A 5000-nucleotide genomic window follows, 5' to 3' on the forward strand; every position below is an offset into this window, starting at 1 on the left:
ATTAATAATATTTATTAGTTTATCTAGTGAGATGAACTACCTTATACACATTTTATTTTCCTCTCTTTAAAGGAGGACCTTGTGAAGTGCCGCAGCATCTTCTGCAACGTCTGCAGTAAGGACTACTGCGGCCACGAGGAGTGTAGGACACACTCCCATTGTTCCATCACCAAGGGACCTCTCAAATATTAGGACCCCCAGGTATGTAATGTGTGGAAAGCCTTGGTTAGTGAGGCCTTTGAAGACCCCAAGACAATGGAGTCAAAGGATGCAACTCGGAGTAAGCTACGTAGATGGGTTTGTGGCTTCCAGAAAAATGCCACGGGGCCTAACTCCTGAACGAGCGTATGAGGGCCTATCTATTTCCCAAAGTATCTGCGGATGCTGTTATTCCACAGACTCACCCTGAGATCCCTTGTGTCCAGATTTCCGTAGATACGGATGCCTCAGATGCAATGAAGGACATCCAATTAGACGACGAGAGGATGTCATTGGTGTCAGAAGACACCGAAAAGGACTTTCTTGCTGAAGGTCAGGAAGAGGAGTCAACGTTGGCTCCAGAGACGAAAGAGGATGAAGTCGAAACTGTGTCTGTTTCGTCAGTTCCAGCTCCAGAACCAGTGCCTTTTACGTCCTCCGCTCCTCCACCTGATACGTCAGATAAGATCCTGTCTGCCATCATGGCCATGATGGAGACGTTCCAAAAGAGGAGTGAAGAAAGGGAAGCTGCGCTAAGGAAGGAGATTCATCAGCTTGCAGCGTCCCGTGGGTCTCATAAGAGACTCAATGTCAAGGATCTTCCCTCGTGCTCTGAGGTAAACCCATGGAGTCATGCTGAGTACATGCCCATCACGAATGGGAAGATCTTCATCTCAGAAAAGCTGGGAGCTGCCCTTATAGAAGACATCTAGTACTGGCCCAGCTTTGATTCCTATCCTGACTGCTTCGTCCGTCTAAATGTGGAACCTGTATCCAAAGAGGAGACAGAGCCGAAAGAGGTCATAGTGCTTGACCATACAAAGGATCAAGCTTTGTTGGCCCGCAGTCTGGAGGACAGGGGCTTCACTAATTCTAAGGTGCCAGCCCTGAGTAAGAAACACCCTTCTTTTCTTACTCCAGTGACAATGGCCTTTCCCTTTGCAGAGAAGGGGTTCAAGGCAGTGGAAGATGGGAAACCTTGCCCTACACTGGAGGATTGTAGGCTCCTTTCCCTAGCCCTGCCTACAGATCATAAGGACTGGAAGGATATTCAGCTTACCTTCTCAGTCGGGAAGTTGAAGGTGGATATCGCTGGATGTCAGTTCAGTGAAAACCTCCCCAAGTTGTCTGATTTTCTCCTGCGTAGGGTGCAGGAGACGAAGGAAAGGCTTGCTGCCTCTCTGTCCCTCCAGATTACTTTGGAGGCAATGGCCAGTGAGCATAGGTCCCCAGATATGTTCATGGCCGTGGCCAAAACACATTTGGCAACCTTGATTAAAAACTTTTATGGCTTTGTTAGGACTAGAAGGGCTTGCAGGTAGTTCGTGTTTGCCTCGGCTGCGGTAAGACACGAACCCAGCAAGTTGATATCTTTAAATATCTGGGGGAAGGACCTCTTCCCGGATGAAGTGGTCAAGGAGATAGTCGACAAGGCTGCCACGGAGAACAGAAATTTTCTCCAGAAGTGTGGTATGTCTGGTAAAAGGAAGTCTTCCCCGGATGAGTGTCCCCAACCGAAACGGAAGACAATGAGGCCAAGGTTGCCCTCTCGCCCCGCAAGACAACAACAGCAACTTCCTATGACTGCGGTGCCCCAGATGGTGACACAGCCCCAACCCACCTACCAGATGGTACCCCAGCAGGTGGTGAATCAGTTACCAGCCTTCACTCCCGCCTATGAGAGGCAGACCAATACCCTTCACCCTAAAGGTAGAAGGTCAAGTAGAGGTTCCTCTAGACGTCCTTCGAGAGGAAGAGGGAGTAGGGGAGGACGCGGTCAAGGAGGCAAGCCCCCTGGACACCAGAAGCAATGAGATACTTCCGGTAAGAGGAAGACTCCGACTATTCCGGGATCGCTGGACCTTCGATCCCTGGGCCCACAGCCTAATCAAGAACGGACTAGGTTGGAGCTGGAAGACAGCTTCATCATCATTTCCTCGTTTTCTTCCAACACTCCACCCCCGTTCTGGAAGAATGTACCCGAGAACTCTTGAGCAAACGGGTGATAAGGAGGGCAAAGTCCATCAAGTTCCAAGGAAAGTTGTTTTGTGTTCCCAAGAAGGACTCAGACAAACTCAGAGTCATTCTGGATTTGTCTCCATTCAACAAGTTCATAGAAAACGATAAGTTCAGGATGCTGACCCTTCAACACATTAGGGACCTATTGCCCAAAAGGGCATACACAGTCTCCATAGACATGGCAGATGCCTATTGGAACATTATGATCAATCGCCAACTCTCCTCCTACCTAGGATTCAGGCTACAAAATAGAAAGTTTGCTTTCAGAGCCATGCCCTTTGGACGAAACATAGCCCCAAGGATCTTCACGAAGCTTAAAGATGCAGTCGTTCAACAACTGCGCCTAGAAGGTGTCCAGGTGATGACCTACCTGGACGATTGGCGGGTGTGGGCAGCATCTGAGACGAAATGCATGCAAGCATTCAAGAAAGTGATCCAATTCCTGGAACATCGGGGATTCAAGATCAACACCAAAACGTTTCAACTATCTCCAGCTCAGAAGTTTCAATGGCGGGGTATACATTGGAACTTACAGTCACATCGCCTCTCCGTTCCATCAAAGAAGAGGAGAGAGATAGCGGGATCTGTCAAGAGACTACTAAAATCCGACAGGCTATCAAGACGCCAACAGGAGAGAATGCTGGGCTCCCTTCAGTTTGCATCAGTGACAGACCCAGTGCTAAGAGCGCAGCTAAAAGATGCATGAGGAGTCTCAGTCATCATCCACACGGATGCATCATTGGTAGGATGGGGAGGTCACTCTCATCAACGGAAAGTTCAGGAAACTTGGTCTTCTCTATTCAAGACCTTCCACATCAACATTTTGGAGGCCATGGAAGTCTTCCTCACACTGAAGAAATTGTCCCCTCGCCCTTCAGTCCACATAAGACTGATTCTGGACAGCGAGGTGATAATGAGATGCCTGAATCGTCAAGGCTCGAGATCACCTCAACTCAACCAAGTAATGTTGGCCATCTTCCACTTAGCGGAAAAGAAGAGATGACACTTATCAGCAGTTCACCTGCAAGGGTTCCGCAATGAGACGGCGGACGCTATATCCAGACTAACGCTGATAGAGTCAGAATGGTCCCTAGACGCAAGATCACTCTCCCTCATCTTACATCAAGTCCCGGAACTGCAGATCGACCTCTTCGCGACGAGCAACCACAAGAAACTTCCTCGGTGTGTGGCCCAATACGAGGACCCTCTAGCGGAAGCAGTGGACGCCATGTCCCTCGACTGGAACAGATGGACCAAGACTTATCTGTTCCCTCCAACCAACCTGCTGATGAAGGTCCCAACAAGCAGAGATCTTTTCAAGGAACAGCAGCCCTTGTGGCTCCCAAGTGGCCCTGGAGCAACTGGTTCCCTTTAGTATTGGGATTGCAGCCGAGGCTGATTCCTCTGCCGGACCCAGTTCTGACCCAAGAAGTACAGAAGTCGACTGTCTTCACTTCATTACGGAAAACTCAAGACCTTCATCTCCAGATTTTCTCTCCTTAGCAGTAAGGAAAAATGTTTGGGATCTCGAAAGAAAGTATAGACTTCTTAGAGGAATATAAGTCTAAATTTACCGGAAGGCAATATAAGTCGTCTTGGAAGAAGTGGCTTGCTTTTGTCAAGGCAAGAAAACCAAAAGAAATCTCAAAAGATTTCTGTTTATCTTTCTTTATTCATCTTCATGAACAAGGTTTAGCAGCCAACACGATAACTAAGTGTAAATCTGCCTTGACTAGACCCTTGCTTTACGCATTCCAAGTAGACTTTTTTAATGAAATCTTAACAAGATCCCTAAGGCCTGTGCTAGGCTTAGGCCTGCTGCACCTCCAAAGCCCATTTCATGGTCCTTTCAATTTTACATCACAGCCCATATCCCTGGGATTTATATATATATATATATATATACTGTATATATATATATATATATATGTATGTATATATGCTGTATATATATATAAATATATATATATATATATATATATACAGTATATATATATATATATATATATATACAGTATATATATATATATATATATATATTTATTTATATATCTTTATATATATTGTATATATTATATATATTTATATATATATAATATATATATATATATATATTAAAGCAAGCGTGTGAAGCATTATCTATATATTTCAATAGGGATAGTTTTGAAGGCGGAAAATGCATATTCCTTTCACTTTAATTAGGATCCTCAAGAGTTGACCGAATAGAAAAGGAAATTGGCACTAGGAACTTCTTCCAATCATATCTTATTTTGATAGTTCATCCTTTTAGAAGTTGAATAATAGCAAATCAAAATTTAATACCTAAATCGCTGATATCCTAGACCATAAGCACTTACTGTGGAGTAAAATATCATTATTAATAGATATTTTAGCATATTGTGAAAATCATTCAGCAATTGCCTACATTATTTTATTGATAGACATATCTTTTCTTTTTTTAAATCAAGTCAAATCATATGGTAAATTTGTATTTTGAATCATCTTCAAACAGTCATATATTCTGATAAATGCAATAAAGAACTGCCAAAGCAAACTACCTTTTGAACAGTGAGATAACAAAACCTATTTTTTTTTATATCAACTTAGCTTGCTGAATTCTTAAGAATTTATAAGAAATCATTTTGTAAAGTCCTATCCTGATTCCTCTTCAAACAGTAAAACCGTCTGCTAAACAGTGAAGCAAACCGCCTCCTGATTGAACATATCCTTTGGGGGATGTCTAACTTGGCTCTTACTTTGTAAATTGCTAATCCACCATACCT

Source organism: Palaemon carinicauda, chromosome 6 (assembly GCF_036898095.1).
Source record: "Palaemon carinicauda isolate YSFRI2023 chromosome 6, ASM3689809v2, whole genome shotgun sequence".
Classification (NCBI taxonomy): Eukaryota; Metazoa; Arthropoda; class Malacostraca; order Decapoda; family Palaemonidae; genus Palaemon; species Palaemon carinicauda.